The 27,083-nt window shown below is 36.4% G+C and overlaps 1 long non-coding RNA gene across 1 annotated transcript in view; it reads left to right on the forward strand.

Annotated features, from left to right (window-relative positions):
• LOC144282995 (uncharacterized) overlaps positions 1–27,083 on the forward strand; it is a 33,565-nt gene that overhangs the window by 2,535 nt on the left and 3,947 nt on the right. The window contains exon 3 of the long non-coding RNA XR_013351388.1: positions 21,184–21,337. This is a non-coding gene — a long non-coding RNA (uncharacterized LOC144282995). The remainder of the gene's footprint in view (positions 1–21,183; positions 21,338–27,083) is intronic.

A 27,083-nucleotide genomic window follows, 5' to 3' on the forward strand; every position in this document is an offset into this window, starting at 1 on the left:
TTCATAGAAGTCTTCAGATGCTGTTGCAGCACCAGGGATCTGAGTTTTAAATTTTTCTTTATCACCAGGTATATGTCATGCCCTTTATATCTGACATTTTCATCTGTTTTCTATTTTTACTAGAAATTTCTACTACTTTGCAAGCCCCTCTTCCTTTTGTAGAAAGATTATCTTTTCCATCTTATTATTTACTAGATGGAAAATATTAAATATTCTATTTTAAGACTTTTGAGTCTTAAATGTTTTAAAAGTCTTATGTTTTAAAAACAAACATAATTAATATTCATAGTCAGATTTAGTATTTTATAATATCTAGAATATATCAATATCTATGACCTCTCCCAGAACATACCAATAACTTTAGAAAGTTTTTACTTCCTTCATTTGTTCTTCATTTTTGTCACAATCAATACTTGAATAAAATGAATAGTAAGTTTGAATAATTTCTTTGTTCACTGTTGATTCTCACATGGCATTACTCCCTCCTGGCGTCATTTAGCTTCTTTCTGGAGTATATTTTCTAGTCTTTTAGCAGTTATTTATTTTATGCCTAAAACGTACCATTTTTATTTCTCAAAAGCTTAAAGTACACTCTAGAACCTAACATAACACCTGGCATGTTGAAAGTGCTCATTATATGTTTGTCAAATGTGAGAGTGAATGAATGAATGAACAACTTCTGTCCTATGCATGTTGTATAGGACATGCCTTGTATTGTAACACAAAGTCTGCATGGTAGGCATTGTCTCCACTTACGACGAAGGAGAGACTGTGCTTCAGAGAGGTTAATGAAACTTGCCCAAAGTCACATCACTCTTAAGTTTTAAGATTTGGATTCAATTCTATGCCTATCCAACATCAAATTGCATATTTTTTCAATTTCTTGGGTTCTTGAACCCAGGAAAGATCTCACAGCAGAAGAAGGAATTTTGAGATTCATGAAAGTGACACACTTATGGATTCAAATATCCTAGGAGAGACCTTTGTCTCCTTTCTTTTGCCATTCCCTTGTTTGCTTTCTTTTAATGTTTCCCCCTCCTTTGGCTACCATTACCACTGGAAGTGACAAGCCTAGACCTAAATTAGTAGAATTAATATAATTAATATAATCGGTGGTGGAAAAAACTGAATGAAAGAAGAGAACAGGAATCAAAGGGGAAACTGGAAAGGAAGAAGCAGAGAATACATGGACTTATAAATATTATAAATATTATTGTCAAAAGAAGCATCTCAGATTCAAACACTGCTTTGTAGAAAGTTTCTAACAAATATGAAAGATAGTGTCTTCAGATGTTTGCAGAAGTTTTTCTTAAAAGTATTTTATATGTGATATTTTTGTTGTCACAATTTCTCTTGAGATTGAAAAATAATTAGATGAATGCACTAAAATAACCTTCGTAGAAATCAATATTATTTTCAGATCTCAAGCTTATTAGAAATACTGTCCTGAACTGACCATCTTGCTATGATTCACTATTCTAAAATCCAATCTTTAAAAATTCTAGAAATGTTGGATTTACTGCACACTATATTGAAGTTTCATACACTTGGAAAATTAATTTTATGTTATTTAGGAGAAACGTTTTCAAGTGACTACACTGCTTAAATTGCAGTCGGAATAAAAATAGGGCAAAAGCAAAAACACAAATGAAAAGATATATTTTTGAGATGCTGAAGTTGTGGTTAGGTCATAGAAACAATTAAAAAAAAAAAAACTGAGAGCTCAGATCTTTTTGTCTTAACATCCACCAATATAACCTGTTTCAAGTTATATATGCTCTCTGAGATAAAATGTGATTGGTTTCCAAAAAAATTATGGCTTTGATTTTTCCCAACATAGAAATTAAAATAAATGCTTTATACATTCAACTTGAGAGCTAGAAAGAGGAAAAATATTTTCTTATGAAACAGGAAGAAATAGGGATGCCCGGGTGGCATAGCGGTTGAGTGTCTGTCTTTGGCTCAGGGCGTGATCCCTGGGTTGCGGGATCAAGTCCTGCATGGGGCTCCCTCTGGGAAGCCTGCTTCTCCCTCTGCATGTGCCTCTGCCTCTCTCTGTCTCTCATGAATAAATAAATAAAATCTTAAAAAAATGAAACAGGAAGAAATAATTCATAAATATAACAGCAGAAATTAATTTGAGCTAACTGAAAAGAAAAAAACAATTGAATTAAGTCATAATTATCTCAGGTGTGTCTGCTCAGGGTCTATAAGAAGCCTACTTGGTCATAATATGAAGTCTAAGAAATTTGATACAAAGTCTAAGAAACTATGTCTCTGCCTTATTTCAGTTTACCAATACCTGCCACTTAAATTATAGGAGATTTGGGTCTTTTAACTAAAGGCTACTTTTAAAAATAAGAATGACATAGGTATCTGTGATTTGGAATGTACCAGTAGGCTACCCATTTCTCAAACTGTATCCTTATTGGGGATTGTATTTGGCTGCACCAACAGAAGCCCAACTACACTGGTTAAATGGAATTCCCTAGAAACAGATTCATGGATGGAGAGTTGCATTTGGAAGGTTAACTAGAAAATCCTCTCAGGACATATATCTGTAAAAAAGTGGGGAAGGCAAGGTTGGGCAGAGAAGATGCGGATCTACAAGGTTACAAGTGAGGGCTTAGCCAGTCCCACAGCAAGTTTTGGAGCTGCATCATTTTTCAAAGTTGCCCCAAATTAAGGCTTGGGCTTTTGTGTCCCTACATCCAAGAGTCATTGCCTATGAGCCATCCCCTTTGAGGTGACAATTTTGAGCACAGAAATTCCTATAGCTGATATCTGTTCCAGTGAGGGACACATCTATGAGTCATCAGTAGCTGTACTGTTCAGCCAATGAGGATAGGTCTGTCACCCTGAAGAAGGACAGAGGGCTGAATGTCACCATATGCGCTGCAAGAGTGTCCTTTCACTGCTCAGATCCACTTGCACTTATAGCATGTTTGCCCATCTGGGAACAGCTTCTCCAGGATGCTGGTTGCTCTCATTTCCAGGGGAAATATAAAAAGAGAGTCAGGGTGGGAACTACACCTCAAGACTGTGATTGATCTCCAATCAGTAATAATGCTTATCATTCCCCTCCTCAACCACTCAGTCTAGAGTCCCTCACCTCAGCCAGCACTTTTGCTGCTGGGGTGATCCACATCCTCATCCTTGAGGAATCTGAACGCAGGGTTACCATGCCCTTTCGTGGGTCATGACTGCTGTTCTTGACTGTTCACTGTTAAAACTGGACATGGGAGCACCAAGAGACACCTCAGTGGATTAACTGAGCACCAAATAGTCTTCCCTGGCCCCCATCCATGCCTAGCTAGGACTGATTATTTGGCTAACCTAACTTATAAGGACTTGCTTGAGATATGAGGGACAAAATAAACTATGGAGTTGGGTGCACTATTGAGTCATTAAAGAGAAATAATGAGAGGTGTAGGATGACAAATCAAAATTCAAGGTAAAATGCAAAAGCCAGAGGAGAGGGTGTCCTGGCAACATTTAATAAAACCCATAATCTTTTGCAGATGAAAAAACATAGTAAAAGAACAGGCTCAGGACTTAGTTGTTAGAGTAGCAGAGTTTCATGGAAGACTGATCTCTCAGTCTAGCAGGTCCCTCATGTCAAGGTCAGGATTCTAATCAGGAAAAAGTGGAACACGGAGACTTGGGATGGGGACATCTGGATAGATGCATTGAGAAATGAAAATTCCCAAATATCCTTTATGGGAGGGTAGACCTGTATAAACACCCAATTCCATCTTATACAAAAATACTGGGCCCATTGCTTAAGGTTGTACATAGGCCTCAGATAAGGCAGGAGACTTACAAGACAATGCCTGTCCCCTCAAGATCTACCTCTACAGCCTCTCTTGGTGACCAAGCCAATAACAAGAATAAAATCCCAGCCTAGTCCAATTTGAGGTAAAGGAGTAGAGGGGCTTTATATTGAAGTTGCTATGGTATCTGGATAACATATCTTGGGAGGAGCTTGGATATTATGCAATAAGCTGTATCTTGAGCGTTTTAGATCAAGGGAGTAAAACATTAAGCTGTATAAGGAAGCACCAATTAAAATGGGACAATTTTGTCATAATGCAGTATTTAACACCCAAGCAAAGACTTTAAGAGTTAGAATAAACACTTCACTAGCATGGTTCTTGGAAGCTTGAGAAACCTAAGGGTCACCATAAATGAAATATAAAGGGCAGAACTACTGTGTTAGATGTTGGAGAAATGGATAAAAATGTCCAGAAAGTAGATATTCTTGAGTACATATATTACATAAGGCTATAAAACCCTTCAACCAAATAATTTCTGTAAAGGACCAGAGGAAATCTCATTTAGTAAATGGGTAAGGCAGTTGGTGGTGAGAGGGACCTCTGCATTACTGGGAAGCTCAGTGGTGGTGTCCTTTGTAGAACAGGGGCCAAAGGTATTAGATGCTATTACAGAACTAAATTTGCAAAGCAATAGAGGCCTGGTGACGGTATTTAACCATCAGAAGCAAAGTGGATGCAATTATGGCAATGAGAGGCAAGATTGAACTGTAGTCAGGAATGGCCCCAACTATGGAGAAGCATGAGGATAGTTAAAAATACAGGATCTTCCTAACGGCATGGTGCAAAGGCAGTTAACACAGGTATTGCTTAATTTACATAATGACAAGTAATTGAGGAGGAATGTTTAGAAGGTTGAGAAAAAAAAAAAAAAAAGATGCCTGATGAAAAAGTCACAATCCCTAGCCCAGTTTCCAAATCTGACCTAGTTTCCAGACCTAGAATCCAATGACTCAAGGAGACATCAGATCCCTCTGAGGAAAGACCCTGAAACACCAGGGCCTATGGCATTTACTTAGGTAAACATAAATTGGGGAAAGAATGATAGATTGTTTCAAAAATTATTGGATATGGGGTGTCAACTGATGCTGATACCCAGATACCAGATGTTGGTACCCATTACCAACATCATTACCTGTAAGCTAGCTCATGGAGTAGCTGAAATTCATAGTGGGTCCACTGGATCCACAGAATCATTTGACCATTTGGTAGGCATTTCCTTGAAAGCTGTAGCAATATTGAAATGGACTAAAAAAAAAAAAAGAAGAAATGGACAGAACAGGAAGTTCATAGAACCCCCACATTTGTTCCTTGATCTGTGGTGCAAGAATTATTCTAGTGGTGAAGGCTAAGTGGAAATGTCTGAAATTGGCCCACTCCAACAAAGCTAATACATTTTTTAAATTACCATATTCTGAGGAGAGTAGTAGATATCAATCTCACCCTTGAAGACTTAAATGATAGTCCCATCATATCCATTTAATACAGAAGTCTGGTCCTTACAAAACCACATGGATCATGACAGATGAAAATGGATGAATAAAAGCTTAGCAAAGAAACCTCAGTTTTGTTATGCTGAATGTGATATCTTTTTCTATTTTTAATTTTTTGGGGAGAAGCTCCATAGTGTTTTCCACAGTGGCTGCACCAGTGTACACATTCCCACCAATAGTACTGAGGGGTCCTTTTTATCCACATCCTTGCCAATACTTGTTATTTCTTGTCTTTTTGAGTCTAGCCATTCTCACAGGTGTAAGATGGTAGTTCATTGTGGTTTTGATTTGCATTTCCCTGATAATTAGTGATGTCAAGCATCTTTTCATGTGTTTGTTGGCCATCTGTATGTCTTCTTTGGAAAAATGTCCATTCCAGTATTCTGCACATCTTTAATTGGATTATTTATAGTTTTTTGGTGTAGAGTTGCAGAAGTTCTTAATATATTTTGGATATTAACCCTTTATTCAATATACCATTTGTTATATCTTTTCCCATTCAGTAGGCTGCCTTTTCACTTTGTTGATGGTTTCCTTCTCTTAGCAAAAGCTTTTTATTTTTTTTAAAAGATTTATTTATTTATTTATTTATTTATTTATTTATTTATTTATTTATTTATTTAAGAGAGAGAGAGAGAGAAAGGCAGAGACACAGGCAGAGGGAGAAGCCGGCTCCATGCCGGGAGCCTGACACGGGACTCAATCCCGGGACTTCAGGTCACGCCCTGGGCCAAAGACAGGTGCTGAACCACTGAGCCACCCAGAGATCCCCAAAAGCTTATTTTTATATGGTCCCAATAGTTTGTTTTTGCTTTTGTTTTCTTTTACTGGAGGACACATATCTAGAAAAATGTTGTTATGGCTGATGTCAAAGAAATTACTGCCTATGTTCTCTTCTAGATGTTTTATGGTTTCAGGTCTCACATTTAGGTCTTTGATCCATTTTGAGTTCATTTTTGTCTGTTGTGTAAGAAAGTGATCTAGTTTCATTATGTTGCATGTAACGGTTCAATTTTTCCAGCGTCGTCTATTGAAGAGACTGTCTTTTCCCCATTGTATATTTTTTCCTCCTTTGTCATTGATTAATTGGCCATATAAGCATGGGTTTATTTCTAGGCTTTCTGTTCTATTGCATTGATCTATGTGTCTGTTTTTGTGCCAGTGTCATACTGTTCTGATTACTATAGTTTTGTAGTATGTCTTGAAATCTGGGATTGTGATTCCTCCAGCCTTGTTTTTCTTTCTCAAGATTGCTATGGCTATTTGGGGCCTTTCATGGTTCCATACAAATTTTAAGACTATTTGTTCTAGTTGAGTGAAAAATTCTGTTGGTATTCTGATAGGGATTGCATTGAATCTGTAGATTGCTTTGTGTAGCATAGCCGTTTTAACAATATTGGTTCTTCCAACCTATAAGCACAAATATTTGTTCATTTGTTTGTATCATCTTTAATTTTTTTCATCAATGTTTTATATTTTTTGGAGTATAGGTCTTTTACCTCCCTGGTTAAGTTTATTACTAGATATTTTATTCTTTTTTTGTATAATTGCAAGTGGAATTGTTTTCTTCATCTCTCTTTCTGCTACTTTGTGTTTAGTGATAAAAGACAGTTGATTTCTGGGTATTAATTTTGTTGTATGCTGCTACTTTACCAAATTCATTTATTACTTCAAATAGATTTTGATGGAGTCTTTAGAGTTTTCTGTGTGATAGTATAATATTATCTGCAAATAGTGGCAGTTTAAATGTGATACCTTGACAAGAGCAAATTTACAGTTTTGGCATGTGGTATGCAGCTGTTGACCCAGCAAATTTGCTCTTTTCCATTCCTACCAGAAAGAGGATCAGAAGCAGTTTGTGCTCATGTGAGATGAACGAGAGTATACACCCATGGTCTTACCCTAGGGCTTTGCTAAACTTTCATACCTTCTATATTAATATAGTTCAAAGGGATCCAATTGCTGGACTGTTCTGCAGAACATTCCACAGATGCATTATATCAGTGACATTATGTTCATCAGACCAAGACCTACCAAGACCTACAAGATTATACACAAGACCCAGAAGATATATAGTAAATAAACCTACCATATCAATGAATTTTTAGGGTTCAGTGGTCTAGGATCTATCACTCAACATGATGTGAGGATAAGAAATGCAGCCTCACATCATTTTACAGTATTTCTGCCATGTACATATAACAGATATAAATAACTTCTAAAGCATAGAAAAGAATAAAATATAGTCTAATAATTAGAAGTCAGTGAGGTCTTAGTACTTACTACCTTTTTTAAAAAAATCATTTATTCATGAGAGACACAGAGAGAGAGAGAGGCAGAGACACAGGCAGAGGGAGAAGCAGGCTCCATGCAGGGAGCCCGGCATGGGACTCGATCCCGGGACTCCAGGATCACGCCCTGGGCTGAAGGCGGCGCTAAACTGCTGAGCCATGTAGGCAGCCCACTACCTTTGTTTTGAATATAAATTACTTAATTCTAAGTTTATATGTTAATTTTTTAAATATTTTATTGTTAAGTAACTTCTACAATCAAGATGGAGCTCAAACTTAAAAGTCCAAGATCAAGAGTTTCATTTTCTACCAACTGAGCCAGCAAGGCACCCCATAAGTTAATTTTTCTTAATGACTACAATTTAACACAATTTTAAATGTGCTTGCAAAATTCCTGAAACTTTAACAATCAGCTCCTGTGAGTTGGTTCATTTTGACCTTGAATCATTGGCAGAGAGAGAATATTTTACTCCTCTTCTTCATTTACCTTCATTTACATTACTTACTACCCAAGGTAAAAAGCATGAAAGATTTCCATAGAATGGAAAATGCTCTCATAAGTCTAAAGAGCTCATCCTCTTGGAGCTAGCCCATGCCACAAAAACTCAGGTGGCATACTTTCACCAAGCCATCTTCTTTTGTGCTCCACTCGTCTTGACACATACTTCTTTGATCTTTATCGCACGCAAGTTTTGAAATTTTTTTTTAATTTCTGGAAAATGCATTTACTATTGAAATATGAACATATTCTGTGTTTACATTGTCAAACATTGCAGATGACAATTCTGTGAAGTAAATGCCTCCAGAACTGAAATGGAAAACATCCAAAGCAATTGCAAATTACTCCAATTTCCTGCACTCTTAAAAAATTAAGACAAGTAAGGGAAAGAATCATAAGGATGTAGCAGGTAACAGGCAATGAGGACCCATGCCCTGGGTCTGCACTTGAGAGGACCCCACTCAAGCATGCAGTTGTGCTCCTCTCACTGAGCAGAGTCTATAGGACCAAGGGAGGTGGCCACCAGAGTTCATGCCTTCCTCTTACAGACCACATTGCATGCTCAAATGGCCTTGAGCTTGTTTCAGAACCTGTGCAGGGCTTATCTTCAGATTCTTGCCTCTGAGGTGAACCACTTCTGCACCCCTGGAGCAGACAGGTAGCTAAGAGGCTACTGGTTGCCTGGTGGGGAGGAATTGGGATAGAAGATGAACTTACAACTTACTGTCCAAATGTATACACGCAAGGTCCTTCACAGTGTGAAACAGACCAAGGAGGGAAGAGAAGTCTCAGACCATAGGCCAGGCCTCCATTTGTAGTCTTGCCAGGGCCATCAAATGTTAGAGGTGAGCCTGGGGAAGAATACTCCAAATAGATTGATCAGCAAGTAGAGATGTTTCTCATCCTTGGTGTTGATCTTCTTAGTAACAACATAGAAGTCACCGTTGTCTTCTCTTGACCCCATAGGTTAGCAATCTTTTCTATATCTATGACTACTGAAGAAAGATGGTATACCACCACAACAAACCCTAACCCTCCCCACCCTGGCTCCTGTCAATCTTCCTGGAGTTCACATTCAGAATTTTTCTTTAAAGATTTTTTAAAATGTATTCATTTGACAGAGAGAGAAAAGCAGAGTCCCCTCTGAGCAGGGAAGCCCACACGGGGCTGGATCCCAGGACCCCAGGATCACAACCTGAGCTGAAGGCAGACACTTAACAGATGGAGCCACCTGGGTACCCCTAGAATTGTTTTTTAAATCAAGCCTCACTTCCTGGGTTTATTACCTAAGAGACTTCTGACTTGCACGTTCTCATGATTAATTAGTTGTTTAGTTTGGGCCCCTCCTAGGTTCCAGCAGTGCTCCATGTTCAGGCTTCCTCCATATTCCTAATGAAGCCTGATTCCTTTGGAAATTCTCAATCCGAGCTTATGCTGATTTAGTGTTTGTGATTGTAATCAGTCAGTTCCGGGGCACATATGAACCTTGTCACTGTGCATGGCTCCACACTGACTCTGCAAGGACCCCCCGTGGGCATCGGCAACTGCTGCTTCTGGTCAAGAAAGATCTGATTTCAGAGTCACTGCCACCTAGTGTTGGGCCTATCACTGTTGTTAAAAAAAAAAAAAAAAAAAAAAACATGCTCTAGTGTCTCATCACCATGTTTCATGCTCAGCTTTCTGGGGCCACCAATTCGTTGATAAAAGCCAAAGAATCAAGACATTTTGCTTATCTGCTGCCAAGTGCCTTAATTTTTATCTTGTTTGAAGTCAGTGAGATGGGCCCAAGAAATTTCTTATCTAATCTCACCTTCCCTAGAAAACTTGCAAGGCTCAGGAAGGGAAGTGATGTTAAAAAAAAAAAAAAAGTTAAGAAAATCTAAAGAGGCATTAAATTCTAAGCCATGACCATCTTTTTGAGAGTAGACTTACTTTCCATGTGAATATACAGATGAATATAAATAATTTGTTTATTATATGTATACACATATGTATAGTATATATAATACATATGCATGTATAGTCGTGTGTATGAACATATTAGAGAGCAATGAAAAAGAGTGGCATGGAATACAGAAGAGAGGCCCTTCGGGGGGAACCAGAGTATGACACATTTATATTCTTTCCTAACAAAAAGTGAATGTCTCAAAAATGAAAGCAGTCTATGCAAGCAGAGCTCTTTAGATGTCTCCTCCCACTGCTCTCACAATTGCCCTATCTATAGTGAACTTTGTGAACCACTGGGTGCCCATCCTATGGACAGGATTCCCCTGCTGTCTAATTTGTAGTGTTCAAGTCCCCAGAATGCTTTTCACTGGAGTCTTTCTTATGGTCAATTCTTAAGGAATTAATTCAGCTTTATTTTATTTTATTTTATTTTATTTTATTTTATTTTATTTTATTATTCTATTCTATTCTATTCTATTCTATTCTATTCTATTCTATTCTATTTATTTTTCAGCTTAATTTTAATACCACACAGGAACAGTTGTGCACTCTCACTAGCTTATTTTAAATCATCTTCTAAATGAGGAAATTCTCTGTAGGACCTTTCTGCTGCTAACTGCTTCCCAGTTGTAATCATCTTTGAAGGGAAACATCTGCTGTTGCCTTCAGGGTTAGTACCTCGTTTTGTTTTGTTTTTTTGTTGTTTTTTTTTTTCTAGTCTTTCACAGCCCTGATATCCCTCTCCTTTATTGGGTAGAGGTTGTGTTGGTGAGGTAGATGGTGATACCTTTTACCCTGCTGAGAATAAAACTCACGTAATTTAATCAATGAACAGTCAGTATTGATTCACTTCATAGATTTCTGCTGACATAGTTCATAATCATTTGTAAGCATTTTGCTTACATTCTCTTTTCTTCGTTGTTTTAAATAGAAGTTTCAAGTGAAGAGTAACCAAGTCTTTCCCCTTGTTATTTTAAAATCTAAGAAAAATAAACTTGCGAAACTATATAACTTCATTATCCATGACTGCCAAATGGTAGGATCTTGAAAACTGTGTGTAGTATTGTCTTAGAATAGCTAATGTGGAAACAAACCATGGTTATAAAATTCACATTTTGCTGATAGTTTATAGAATCAAATTACAAAAGGGGAATGTTTGTAGTCATTGCTCTTAATGGTTTGAGTTGTTGCAATTAAAGACCAATGAATTTCAAAGCTATTACATATAGACTATTTTATATATTTCTTCAAAAACATTAAGGAAAAATAAAGTATTTTAAAAAGAGGCAGGAAGATATATATAAAACATACTGTGTATCTTCAAATTTAAGTCATTTTCTTCACCATTTAAACCTTCTTTTAAGTAATGCTGCTTTATATATAAACACACACACACATATATATACTCCTACAGATTTGAATTACTCATAATCTTTGGTTCCTGATATACTCTCACCATGGATCTTTGTATGGTCCCCCCCTTGGTACCAATGTATGAATATATTTTTAATAATACTAGGCCTGTGTATTCCTACATCCATCATGAGAACTAGAATTTTAACAATAATTTATGTATCCCTACGATTCTCCCTCATCCTGTTCCCCTTCAGCTTTCAAAGTAACTATTACCCTGAATCCCTTGCATATCATTCCCTTGCTTTTAAAAAATAAAGTTTTGATGTGTAATGTATAGAATTGATGAACCACTGTGTGTTGTGCACCTGAAGCTAATATAACATGGTTTGTTAATTACACCTCAATTTAAAAAAAAAGTTTTGGGGCACATGGGTGGTTAAGTCAGTTAAGCATCCAACTCTTGGTTTTGGCTGAGGTCAAAATCTCAGGTGGTGGCAGCCTGGGTGGCTCAGTGGTTTAGCGCCGCCTTCAGCCCAGGGCCTGATCCAGGATTGAGTCCCACATCAGGCTCCCTGCATGGAGCCTGCTTCTGTCTCTGCCTCTCTCTCTCTGTGTCTCTCATGAATTAAAAAAAAAAAAAAAAAATCTCAGGTGGTGAGATTAAGCCCCAGATCAGGCTCTGTGCCCAGCAGGGAGTCAGCTTGAAGACTCTCTCCCTCTACCTGTGCTTTCTCTCTCTCTCTCTAAAAATAAATAATAGTTTTTTTAAATTTTTAAAAATAAATACTGAAGGTTTATTTTATAGGTATTCCTTTAAAATATTGTTTATTTTTGTTGTTTTTAAGTTTTAAAAAGTATGTCATACTGTATATAATATTCTGGACCTTTTCTTACTAAATATTACATATTATATGAACATCCATCCATACTGTTAGTTGTAGATGGAACTTTTTTCTATGTTTTGACTCTTTTAAAGCTTTTTTCTTAATTTTTAAACTTCATATTCTTATAAATTGTATATTATTGAAAATATGATTATCAAATTCAAATGAAGCTGGCTTAAGATGATAGCTCCTGTTATGCTTTACTCTGAATGGAAAGACAAAGACAAATATCCTTAATAAAGCAGTTTTGCCTCAACTATTAACTAATTAATTAATACTAAGGTTTTTCAATTATTCAAAAACATGAAATAAATTTTTGAATGTATTTGAAGGATTATATCATTACCAGTATAGTTTAGCTTTCTACTAAATTATTTTAACCAAAGCATGAAACCAAAATCTTTAAACATCATGAGCCAGGGGCGAAAATGAAATATAAATGCCAACCATGCCCACCTTATTGCTATACCTATCCTACAGTTGGTACAAATAGCTATAGCTGGTGCAGGTGGTAAGAGGCTCTTTGTTGTGTAAACAGTGAGTGGTCAACTTCCAAATGGCACCTGGAAATCTAAATACTGCCATCTTTCTGTATGCATGACTTTGATAGGCCTTCCCTCAGTGATGCTCAGCTTGACTATGGGACATACTTTGGCCAATGGGAAGTACAAATTTCACTCAAATAGATATTTGAAAAAAGTACTTGCACATTTCCTTTTCTTCTCTTGGAAACCTGTCTCTGCCATGAGAACTGATCATGATAGCCCACCTGCCTACCTATAACCTGGTGAGAAAAAAATATAGCTATTGTTTTAAGTCACTACATTTTGGAGGGCTTTTTGTTGTTGTTTTGTCCTTGGTGTTTGTAATTTCTAACTGCATGCCCCTTAAAGTGGTCTTTTTAGGATTATCAGTCTGGAAGTTGCTGGGCAGTAGTTGCTTTCTCTCTCAAACTCTACCCCTGCTCCTTAAAGAAATATTTCAGCATAGTTTTCCAGACTTTGGGGCCAACGTCTTCTCATTTATTTTTCCTACCCACAGTTCTCTGTCTACTTTTCCATCATAGCTTCTTAATCCTTCTACTCCCCTCTCCTAGTCAATTCTCCTTATTAATTTCTTAAACAGATCTTGATGGGACATTATAACCAGACACAAATGATTAACTACCAAAAAGCTGGTTTGTCTTTCTTTGAAGTCAATGAGAGATGCTTACTTTTCAAAATCTCCCAGAAGTGAAGAAAGAGCTTTGGTGTTGAGATGGGAGTTAGAGGGGTGGGGGAAATATTGAGGCTCTTTGAATGCTCAGATCCCTCTAATGAAAAGAATAAGAAAAACAAAAAAGATAAATAACCAAATTAGATAAGTTGAATATTTTCTTTCCTTCTATACAAGTACTCTTTGAAGGTAGATGTAGTCTAAATTTCATGTTAATCATTGATTCATATCTTAAGAGACTTTATCCTCCTCTGAATCTCCCTTATATATGCTTACAAATGCTCAGATAGTATGTCACGTGTGTCACAACCATCCTGTCACATTAACTACTTAGAATTTGACCCAGTCTCTCTGATTCCACTCACTCCTCCATGTCCATGTATGAAGTTATTTGAGGGCGCTTTAACTTTGAAACAGAAAGAATTCTAATGATTGTGCCAGGACTGCTATCTCCAGATTCTCCTGATAGTACTAATCCCTGCTATATTTGAGCTATATGTGGCAGTCAACCTTTCCCTTGCTAATCAATTAATTGAACTAGATACCTTCAGATCACCCATCATATTAGCTCATTAAATTTCCTTTTTTTGCATGTGAATCCTCATGATATTCTTATGAAATAAGTATATTAAGTATACGAAAATTGAGGATCAGAGAGGTTAAATGATTTCCTTAGGATCACAGTGCCAGTAAGTGACAGATAGGATTTGAACCCTAGTCTCATTGATTCCAGAATTCCATAGTCTTAACACTATGCAAGTAGCTTGCTTATAGCACTCTCCATGAGATTTTCAGGACTTTTTTACTGTTGATTTACATTTAAGCTTACTTTTCGGTCCAGAAAAGATCAGGAACTACAAAATAAAAGGGATAGGACCCTGTACAACATAAGAGCAGTAAGAATCAATTGACAGAGCAGATTCTCAGAAGATACGAGCTGAGGTGATTTTGAATTCCTGAAAATCTCCCCATAAAACTATATGGAGCAAGAACAATGGCAAAACCAAAAATCCATAGACAGCATCAACCACAAAACTAGAGGCCAACTACTCACATGAGCTTGTAGAATCAAACCACTACCTGACTGCTTTATCAGTATCTATGTAAGAAGAATTAGGGGGAAGGAAATAGGCATATAATGTTCATGAGATAGAGGAACCCCAAATCAGCAAAAGCACAATGGGCCATTCTGAGAAGAGTAGCTGAAATAGAGAGCAGTTCGTTAGGTTCCACCTTATGAAATAGAGAGCAGTTCGTTAGGTTCCACCTTAGATGCACTAGCACAGAAGTTTGTCCAGAAGAGGAGGTTGTGGTTCTGTACTAAAACAAACAACAAAACAGAGATCTCTAGGTCTATGAGCTAGGGAAGCTAATGTGGCCTACTTCTCCTGCCTCAAAGTTCAGAAAAATCCGTTTCACCTGAAGTGAAAAAGATCACAGTGGAATTCAAAACAAAGGTATTATAGCAAAAACAAAAGTGAGTGGAGAGGAACATTGTCCCTTTAGACAAAAAGCACAGCAGATAGATACGTTAATCAGACACAGATACACTGTAATACTGCGTTTTGAAATAATTTCTTAAAAAATTTCTTAGAGACACCAATAAAATTATAGACAGTATGATAAACAACATAAATCTAAATAAGGAAAACTCCAAAATGAAGTGACTGAAGAGAAGGAAGATTTGAAGAAGCTAACAAAACTCAGGAACGAATTAGAATAATAGAAATAATTACTTCAGGGCAGCCTCGGTGGCTCAGAGGGTTAGCGCTGCCTTCAGCCCAGGGCGTGATCCTGGAGGCCCGGGATAGAGTCCCACATCAGGCTCCCTGCATGGAACCTGCTTCTCCCTCTGCCTGTGTCCCTGCCTCTCTCTCTCTCTCTCTCTCTCTCTCTCTCTGTGTGTGTGTGTCTCTCATGAATAAATAAATAAAAATCTTAAAAAAAAAAGAAATAATTACTTCAGGAATGAAGACTAAAAAATTAGGTGCAATACAAGAGTGAATAAACACAATGGCAACTACTTTAAGAGATCTATCATATGGAAAACTCTTCAACCAAAATGAACAGATTTAGAAGATAGGTAAATGAAATCTAACTCACATGTAAATGTGTATGTTTAAGTGCATATAATAGAAGTTGAAAGAAAAAATATTGAATACAACAAATACTAAAAACAAAACAAAAAATCAAAACCCATCCAAAAACTTTTTTGAAATAACAGTAAAAAATATTTAAAACTGAATTTTGAAATGACATACTTCATACCTGGGAAAACCAACACAAAACAGTTAATATCAAGATACAGTCTACTAAAATTACTGTTCTTTCAAGGAAAAGAAAAATGCCCTGGTCATCCAGCCAAGGGGACAAGACACCCATAAAGGTAAGAAAATGATATCATCATCATATTTTCCAACAGAAATTCTTTATTCCAGAAGACAATGAAGTATTAAATTTTTTATTTTCTTTTTCAAAATTTGTTTTAGAGAGAGACAGACAGAGGGACAGTGTGAGTTGAGGAACGAGCAGAGGGAGAGGGAGAGAGAGAATCTCAAGCAGACTCTCTACTGAGCACAGAATCCGATGAAGGGCTCCATGTTATGACCCTGAGATCATGACCTGAGCTGAAACCAAGAGTCAAATGTTCAACCAGCCCCTCAGGTGACCCCCAAATTTATGATTTTCAAGGAAAAAGCAAAGAACTTTACACCAATTGAAACTTTATAAAGGCCTGAAAGCTTTTAGGATAAGCAAGGACTCAGAGAATATTGTTCTCATAAACACTTCTTGAGGAATGTGCTTAGAAGTTTATTTTAGAATAAACTTCAGGTTATATAGCATGAAGTGGCTACATGCTCCAGTGGATGACAGATTCATTACAACAATCAAAATGTGAGAGTAGAGAAAGTATACAAAAAGTAGAATAAGCTCAATGATTTTTCTTACAGAAAATAAGTAATTATGTTAATGTAATTGAGAACCAGAATTTTTTTTTAATTTTTAAGATTAATAAGGTCAATCTTCAATAAATTCAGATTTATGTTATCATACTATCATTTTGTTGGTGTCTGTATGAAATTAAGAAACTTAATTAAAACTCTGTAGCTCTGTTATAGGCTGAATGTGTTCCAAAAATTCATAGGTTGGTTCAATGCACAAATTTTGGAAATATAATATTGAAGACTCAATATTATGGTATTTGGAGATGGAGTCTTTGGGAGGTAATTAGAGTTAGATTAGATCAGGGGATGGAGCCTTCATGATGAGATTTGTGGCCTTATAAGAAGAAAAAGAGACTTTCTCCCTCTCTCTTTCTATCTTTCTCTCTCCATGCACCAAGGAAAGACCATGTGAGGACATAGCAAAAAGGTAGCAGTATGCAAGCCAGGGAGAATTCTCACTAGAACTCACTGGTTATGGCACCCTGATCTCAAACTTCTAGCCTCCAGAACTTTGAGAAAATAAATTCCTGTTGTTTAAGCCACGCAGTCTGTGCTTTTTTGTTATAGCAGCCTAAGCTAAGACAACTCTAAGATAGGATCCAGATAATATTCTAATGAACTTATAATTTTATATTTTATATATATTTTTATGTAATAAAAATATATGTAATCTAAGATCCATGCATTGAATCTGCCTAGAAACAATAACAACCCAGGGCACCCAGGTGGCTCAGTAGGTTGAGCATCTGTCTTTGACTCAGGTCATGATCCCAGGATCCTGAGATTAAGCCCCACATTGAGCTCCCTGGTCAATGGGTAATCTGCTTCTCTCTCTCCCTCTGTTCCTCCTCTCTGCTCCTGCTCTCACTCTCTCTCTCTCACAAATAAATAAATAAAATCTTAAAAAAAACAATGACAATCCAATGACAAAGAGAATACATGTTATCCTGATTATTCTCTGTACTATTTTCCAAGGAACCAGATCTCCTTGAAGAAATAGCTGATTCCACATCTAAGAAAGAAAAATGCAATATGAGTTAAAGCATCTAGCCATGCCAGAAAACAAGAAGGCCATCAAGGCTACTAATTTTAAGTCTAAAACATCTGAAAACAAACTTCAAGAAGCTCTGACTGGTGACAGTAGAAATAATTTGAACATGAATAAAAATAATAGCTAGAAGACATTGATACTTACATTCATTTTATTTACATTTAAATTCATACATTCATTTTCATCTTAAAAGAACCCTCATTGGTCCTGAAGGATGTTAGGGAACTGTTCATTACTTTGAAAACAAAAAAACAAAAGAAAAGAAAAAGAACAAAGCATTTATCATGTCTTCCTACACAAACATCAAGCAAATATTTAATGAGGAAAATTTTCTCTTTAAAGAAATACTCCCGGGATCCCTGGGTGGCACAGCGGTTTGGCGCCTGCCTTTGGCCCAGGGCGCGATCCTGGAGACCCGGGATCGAATCCCACATCAGGCTCCCGGTGCATGGAGCCTGCTTCTCCCTCTGCCTATGTCTCTGCCTCTCTCTCCTTCTCTCTCTGTGACTATCATAAATAAATAAAAATTCAAAAAAAAATAAATAAATAAAAATAAAGAAATACTCCCAGATAAGTAAATGAAGAAGAAAAGATAGAACTTTCACTCTCATTGATACTAAAAAATCCAGGTAGTGATCATCAATGGTTGGTAACAACACAGCAAGCAAGACAACCAAACATTATGTGCCCCCTGTTGAAAAAAAAAAAAGATCATACCACCTGTGAAGTAGTTTGCCAAAAATAAACAAAGAATTGAATTTGAATCTTATCAACTCTTTAGTAAGAATTAACAAATTTCAGAAAAAAAACAGGGGACAGGGGAGCTATGAAATGGTACTACTACAGAGATACAGTTAGCCAAATCCAGACAGAACATAAAATCTGGTATCCTCGATAAAAAGACAAGGGAAGAGGAACCTCTACCAACCAATCACAATGTATGAATATCATATGGATCCAATTCAAAACTTATTACTTATAGTCTCACGTGTCTCCCCTGAGGTAATAATCATAATGCAGGCAACTTGAATGAATTGGGTGTAGCAAATCAGAGAAATAAGAGGAAAAAAATCAATATTTTAAAACAATATACAGCAATATATGCTAAGAGTACCTGGCATATTATATAACTAGGTGAGCACTGATTAATATAATGAAAACTGCTAATAAATCTAGCCCTGTGTACCAGGCAGTTGTCTATACATAGTTTTTAAAAAATATCACGACATCTAATCCTCACAGCAACTCTATGAAACAGGTACCAGTGTCAGTTTTATTTTACAGATGAGGAAACAAGGGCACACCTGTATTAAGTAATACAGTAATTAAGTAATTCAACTGCTTGGGATGAGCTAGTTGATGATGAAGCCAGATTGGAGGTCAAAGTCAAAGGTCAAGCAGCCTGGTTGTCGGAACCTGTGCTCTTCCCCACTACATTATACTACTTTTTATAATAAATGGTAGTATGCATTTTCTAAGGGAAGAGATGAGATCATATTTTTATTTTATATTTTCTATAGTATGGCACTTGTTGGATGTAAATGAATTTGATTCAACTCTGATCATCAGTCCCTTGTGTTCTGGCCCAAGGGAAAAGGGAAGAGAGGGACTGTCCCTTCTTCTTTCCTCCAACTGTGGAGTTGAATGTTGGAGAACTTTCAAAACTAATGTTTAGCAAAAGAGTAAAGGTCAAAGTTAGAGTACTTTTTCCAAAACAGATTGTTAAAGAAGAAGGTGTGTTCAATAGGTCAAGAGCCAAACTGCAAGTTTCTATCTTATTTACTATTTTTCTGTGATAAAATTGTTTCATTCATCAGTAAATATGGGTTGGAATTCTTTGGAATAAATACCAGGTTGAGATATGAAGGAAAGATAGCATGCAATGCCTGCTTCAAATAATCTTCTGTTTCAAGAAGTACATTGGTATGTTTATCCAAATCTGCCTTACCTTTTACCCTGGCCACAAAACTAGGAATTCTGTTTAATTCATAAAATTCAGTATTTGGTAACTAATTGTTGCTTTTGTGTTGTTGCTATTAATCAAGATTGAATTTATATTGCCAGCAGCTGAAAGAAACCAACTGTATTTATGGAAAATAAGGAATGAAGACTCATTTTATAAGGCTTGTCCTCCCAGTAGGTGGAGCTATAATGCTAGTAGACTGGGACAAGCAATCTTGACTCTGTTTCCTCTTTCTAAATCTGAGCATAGTCATGGAACCCCTCACGCTTAGCCCAGAGATATCTTCCCCCGATATTTGTTTGATACATTGGTTCTTAGGTCTTGCTGTGAGTCAAAATTATTTAGGTTGTTTTTTAAGTTGCAGATACTTAGGCGTACCCTAGGAAATGGGTTGTTGTTGTTGTTGTTGTTGTTGTTGTTGTTTTTAAAGTACTCCCATGACTCTATTTTACAGCCAAGATTAACAAGCATTGGCCTGGTAGAGGAAAGAAAACACATTCAGAAGTAAGAACATAGAGGAGCAGTGATATTATAAAATAAAAGCCTTTTATAACACCCATTTGTGATTTTCAGCATGTAATCCAACAGCACAAAACCGCAGACAATGTTTTTCATTTATAAAAGCATGGTTCTTTTCGCCTAATTTTTGGAAAGTAAGAAATTTGGTTTTATATTTTAAAAATCTCTTCCGCAGGCTGAAAAATGTGTCGTTTTTAAGAGTAACCATGTATTACCGGCAATATGTTAGTGTGGACCTTCCACTGCCCCTTGCCCTTTCCAATCAATTGAAATTTGCCAGAAGCAGCAAATGGATATAGTGATTTCTGGAAGCTCCTTTTCGTTGTCCCATAACAAGTGCTTTCTTTTTACTTGGATGGCTGTATACTAATAGTTAATATTATAAGGAAAATGGAAGTGCTTTACAGTACTTTACTTTTTTTTTTTAAGATTTTATTTATTTATTCATGAGAGACACAGAGAGAGAGAGAGGCAGAGACACAGGCAGAGGGAGAAGCAGGCTCTATGCAGGGAGACTGATGTGGGACTCGATCCTGGGTCTCCAGGATAACGCCCTGAGCTGAAGGCGGCACTAACCCCCTGAGCCATCCAGGCTGCCCAGAAGTACCTTACTTAAAGAAACAAAAAGAAAATGGGACTAGGTAATAAATGGGAGAAAAGATGAGTAGTTGAATACTGTATACATGGAGGAAAATCTGGAAAAAGTATGCATATATAAATATATATATATACTTATATACATATATTATGTCTTGATATAAATGATGTTTAGCAAGCAATTTACAAAAATATTAAAATACATGAATTTATTTTAAATTCTATGTAGCCAATTAATTCTCACAGAATGGATGTTTTCTTTGATTTTTGTCTAACCCTTGATTCTATAGACAAATCTATTCCACTTGATGAGTTGATAAGTAAGTATAGTTTGGACATGACTGAAGGATGGTATTTCATTTATGTTAATGAATAAGACACAAATAAAATGGTGAAGATGTATGTTGGAATTTCACTTGTTCATCAGTTATGTAAGAAACTTCTTGGTTGAATAAGATTGTAGTTTTGAATACAGGAAAAATATTTCCTCAACTTTTGGTGCTATTCACATTGGAACAACTACAAACACAACACACTTCTAAGTTTAGACACCATTACTAACATTTTCTCCATCATTTTCTTATGTCTAGACAATCAACAAAACAATAAACCAAGACCTGATTTGCATTTGCCAACGTCTGCCATGGAAATACTTCCACCACGGTCAATTTTAATCTCACTTTTGGGAAGAAATGCACAGTAGCATACCTTACATAGTGTTTCTACCATACTGATACAATAGATGTAAGTAACCTCATGAGCATAGATAATAATAAAATATAATGAAATAATTAAATAGTGATGAATTTTAAGTATTTATTACCTCTGTTTTTAATTTAATTGATTTAATGACATTTATATGATTTAATTTTTAGCATCAACAGCTTATAAAATTCTAGAAAATTTAACAATCAGCTTTCACAAGCTAGTATAAGCCAGCAGTATACCATTGTAATTATTAAATAAATAAATGAGGACATTTTTAAAAAGGGAAATTCAGTGTTAAAGTATTCAATCAGTACATACTTTGGAAATCTACTCTGTGCCATGCACTGGAGAAGAATAATAGAGAAGAATCAGCTCTAACGTTTGCTGTAAATAAAGTCTCTGTATCATGTGAGCCACAGAAACTTAAGCAAGAAATAGGCCACATAACGAAAATTGTTACCATCCTAGTGTAAAGAGTGTTATGGGAATCTTTGGAGAAAGCAAGTTGCAAGAAATTGCTCTGTAGAGTAAGGTTGGTTATACTTAACTGGAGAAGAACAGAAAGTGAAGAAAATGACATGAGTAAAGGAGACACGAAAGACCATGACAAATGTAGTGGGGTAAGGCTGGATTAGCGAAAAAAAAAAAAATCCTCTGTAATCAGCGCATGAACTAGACTTCAGGGAAAATAAATTTAAGAAAAAATATTTTAAAGTTAATACAGTTACTAAAAATCTGAAGTAAAAGGAATTTCCAACTTTGAAGTATTAGGAGGGAGAATGATCTAAAGAAGAATATGATAGACCAGCAAGGATATCTGAAAAGAGAAAGGAGAAATTCATATGAAGACAAAAATCCATGGTCAGTGTAAAAAAACAGCTAATTAAACAGAGAATCCCTACAGATGTTGAATTTTGAGCAATAAAGATTTGAATTATTAAAGGAAAAATAGATTTTCAGAATAAAAAGATTTATTTATTAGAAGTGTAAAAGTATACCAAAACTTGGCCCCAGTTTGCCTTTTGAGCCTTGTTTTCTATATCTTGGAGCCCTTCCTATTGGATCAGATATGATATATCTTTAAAACAGGTCCTTAAACCTTTCCCTGAACATAAAAAGATAAGATTAACTATGGAAAATTAAAATGTCAAGAACAGGTGTCAGACTGCGAGGAAGTAAGGAAAGAGAAAGATGATGGGAGGGAAGGAGGAAGGGAGAAAAGCAAAAGAATTCTATGATAAGAACACACTATCAAACAATTATCAAGAACTAATGACGATTTCAAAACTCTTAGATTTTGGAATCTCTGGCCTCGGTTTCAGAATATTAGGTCCTCATGAGGAGAAGCAGATATGAGGTCTGGATGCAAGCTTCTGGTTGAATTAAGGAGATCAATTTGAGACTTTAAGCTGTCTGCTCTCTTTTTTCTTACTGCAGTCTGATACCTGGCCCACTCACTGTTGACATCTGTCAGGCAACCAAACTCATTCAGAACAGTTTAGACATGAGACATGCTCAAAGAAGGGAACCAACTGGGCAGCCCTGGTGGCTCAGCAGTTTAGCGCAGCCTGCAGCCCAGGGTGTGATCCTGGAGACCCAGGATTGAGTCCCACGTCGGGCTCCCTGCATGGAGCCTGCTGCTCTCTCTGCCTCTCTCTCTCTCTTTCTCTGTGTGTGTATCTCATGAATAAATAAATAAAATCTCAAAAAAAAAGAAGGGAACCAACTACTTATTTTTGCTTTCTTGATTAGACACTAATTAGCCATTTTGGCATAGATAACAAATTGTTATTCAGGGTTCAGTGTCCTCAATGGCAACCTAGGAACTCGTAAATAATGTAACTTCAAAAATAGCCTACTCTTACAAAGTACTTTAGATTTCAGAAGATAACAAAATGTGCCTTCTCTATGATTTATAATGCGCATACAAAATCTACATGTTGAAGAGAATGATTCTGTATTAAAGGATATTTAAAAGATGCAAAAGTTATAGTAGTTACAGTGTTCTAAGACATCATCAGGTCCAAATAATTAAAAATTAAGCCCCAAGGTAATCCATAGTCAACATGACAGAATAAGAACTAGAATCTAAATGGAAATTACTTCTAGCTTGGCCTTCAGAGATAGAGGAGTCAGTACACGGGATACAGGACTCACTTCCTTTAGGAGTATAAGTTATATAGCCAAACTTTCACTCTATTTTTTCCAGTGATACATATTTGAAAAAGTCATTTTCATTTTCCTTCTAGTTTTGCAGCAATATTATTATTCTGACTTTGTTCATTTTGGTGTTTGTAAATTTTTTTAACAAAGTTGAAATTAAATTAATGAGTGACAGCTTATTTCTAGAATATCCAAAGGCAAGAAATGCCTAAGCATTTGGGGCTCTTCCATCCTCTGGATTATTTTCAAAGAGAAGATCAAGAAAGATAATATAACGTGCTAAATAGACATGTTTCAGGAGGTCAGAAAGAGAGCTACTGTCAGATCCTGTCTGATAAAGCATTTCAAGAGGAGGATTGAGCAAAGATGAGAAGAAGCCAAGACACAACCTTCTTAAAGTCCAAGTAGTCCTGGAAAGGAAGGATCATCTTCAGGAAACCAGATAATAGGAAGCACCAGACCAAGTGTATATGCCTTCTGGGGCCAGTCAAGTCAATCCAAGCAAAGAGAGGAAAGTAACCCATTTCATCTGTTAGACATTGAAAGAAACAGGCTCCATATGGTTTCAAGGATTGGAATGGAGTCTTTGAATTAGTAGTAGCTGAAAGATAGGTCTTAAACGTCTTTTTATTCTTAGAACCACCAAAATTTACAAGTCCAAATTTTTTCCCCATGTAGTCAGAGGCCCTGGAACCTTGAAATCTGTGGTTCTGGATTCAGAACCAGGGAGTATCAAGGAATCCTAATTAAAAACAAAAGAAGCATTTCTAGTTTCTCATTTTCCCCTCACCCCCTTGCTAGCCCTTCCCAATTCCTTTCCCCTCTTTTGATATTGGTACAAAGAAGGTTCAAATCAAAACAATAAGTTGGTTAAATAATCTATCAATAATAAGGCAGTATGCTTAAAAAGAATATCTAGTTTCTAAGCTAAAGGATTCTAGAATGTGAAATCTGAAGGCACATACAAAGTTCAGGTCTAAAAGTAGTTAGGTAATGGCATCTGGACTAATTCCCCCAGCAAATGGGGTAGCTGCCCCAGCTTTTATTATATCCCATTGGAGTGTGAGTCAGATGGTGCCCTAATGGCCTAAGGCTAACATCCTGGAGCTATTGTATGAGTGACACCTTTATTAGCAAGACTAATAGTACTTAACTCATTTTTGCATCACATCTCTTTGAAAATTTGATGAAATTTTCTGATCCTCAATCTACTACAATACACATATTCATTTACATATAAAATTGTGCATACATTCTCCCTAAAGTTCAAAGGCCACAGCTCATGAAGTGCTAGAAACAATATTAGGGCAAAAAAAAAAAAGTCAAAACAAACATGAAATCAAGAAATAACTCAGTTGAGACAGGAGTATTAAACCTTTAATATCTTAAAAGAAAAAGCCATCGAGTGCTACCCTAGGTGCCCTCCAGCTGCCAGTGAGAGGTAGTAGTCATGGCAAAACCTGCACTTGTGAGTATCTCAGCTTTCAGGGAAATATGTGATTGGCATATCTATCATTTCCCACATTTGATGATATGAAGGCCAGAAAGCTAAGGAGAAGAAGGACTTGCAGCTGTTTCATCAGAAGAACCATGATAGAGTCCACTGTCAGCTTGTACAGGCCAAGAGGCCACAAAACAGTCATGAATCCAGTACAAAGTGGGGAGGCTAAATCCCGAACTGGAGGGTGGGCTCCCTTTATAAAGAACTCCTTTCCACCTTAGTGGATGTGAAAGAGTAAAGGGAAAGACAACACACTCTGTCTTTTGGTCACCTCTGCTGGCAAGTCTAAAATTCCCTATTACCTGAGAAGGACAGCCAGCTGGCCGGGTCACACTCCTCTGGACAGTGTCCTCACTGCCTTACCCAACTACTCCACTTTTATGGCCTCATTTTTGTTTAATTTGGAACGCAACATCAAGAATATTTTTGACCAAATGATAAAATATAAGTGGGCAGTTTGGTTTAGAAAATGTCAGTTCACATGAAGATTTTACAGTTGTCTTTGTAAGTGGAGGAGAATTTTCCCTCAAAGGACATGGGGATTATAGAGAAGTGGGCAGGAGAGATTGAAAAAGCATGCACGAGAGCTCATATTATTCATTGTTTCTCTTATAACACCAACATTAGAACAGACAACTCATGTGTGCTGTGGGTGAAGTCCTAGACTTGGGGAATTATCTGTAATTTTAGTAGATTTTTTTTTTTTTTCTGAGAGAGAAAAAAAGCATTTAAATTTCACTGTCTGGAACAATTCAAATACTTCCCTAATACCTCCACAACAGCAAAGCACCTTTAAAGTCTGGTGTATTTTCTGCTACAGTGTTAGGACAGATTAGCTCAAAATTTAAATATAAGAACAGACATTTGCTATTCACACTTGCTCAGAATTATTCTAACCTATATTCAGTAAAAATGGAAATTCCCTAGATATGTCAGTAATTACAGCATTTGAAGTAAATTAGCAGGAATTTTTGCATGTATAGTACTAATTATCTTTCACTAGCAAAGTCCTTGACTAGTTTTCAAGTTTTATAATTGTACTTTCCATAGATAGAGTACTTTATACTTTTCTTTACAGTACTTTAGCATATGAATATACTCAGGATAAACTAAAAAAAGCAGGTTAGGCAATTATTATCCTATTTTTCTGGTGTGTAAACAAGACCTGAGGAAGATCTGAGATTACCACTTGCTCAAGATTATTTAGAAAGACATTAGGTAGACATGAGTTAGCTTGTCTTACTGACCAAGTGGGTTCTTTCTTTTTCTCTCTCCTGTTCTTTCTTTTTTACCCGTTATATCTGTATAGTTTTTAAGGTCTGAAAGTATAGCACCCCAACAAAATAATTTGTTTTTTTTTCTCTCCATGCCCTGACTTGTCCCTTTTATACTTAAAAATTATTATCAAAGGGATTCTTCCTAATTTCAAGCTCTGAGTTCCTTTACTTCCCCTTTGAAAAAAGATAATAGCTCTACTACATTTGACTGATGATGCTACAGCAACACTCATACTGGTTGTAAAGCACAGATCTCTAACACAAAACAAATTAATGCCTTTGACTTCACTGTCATATAATTGCCAAGTTTCTAAGTTAGAGTTTAGAGTTTACTATTTTTATTTTTATTTTTTTGATAAATAAGGGAGTGCCTTGGCTACCAACATCTTCCTCGAATCACACCTCCTGAATTGAGCGATTGCCCTCTTTCCCTATAGTCTATTCTTCAGAAAGTGATGATCTTTTAAAATAATAATCTTTTAAAAACTTAATTCATATCATTTCCTAGCTTAAAGCCATCCAAATGGCTTTCCATTACACTTACAGGAATGTCTGACTTTTAACAAGGCTTCCAAGATCTTAAATGATCAAGTATCTGTGTTGATTAGCCAATGCCTCAGTAATGCTGCTTTAAAAACAACCACAAAGCTCAAGGACTTCAATAATTTATTCTCACAAATCTTGAGTTGGCTAGTGGATTTGCTTCAGCCAGGCACTTCTGAAGCAGAATTGTTCATGCTGAAGCAACCTGCCTCTCTCATCCTTCTCCTGGGATCAGTGAATTAGCTGCAGTAGAAATGGAAATATGCCAAGCCTCTTAATCATTCTCTGCTCAGAACTG

Source organism: Canis aureus, chromosome 14 (assembly GCF_053574225.1).
Source record: "Canis aureus isolate CA01 chromosome 14, VMU_Caureus_v.1.0, whole genome shotgun sequence".
In the NCBI taxonomy this organism is placed as follows: Eukaryota; Metazoa; Chordata; class Mammalia; order Carnivora; family Canidae; genus Canis; species Canis aureus.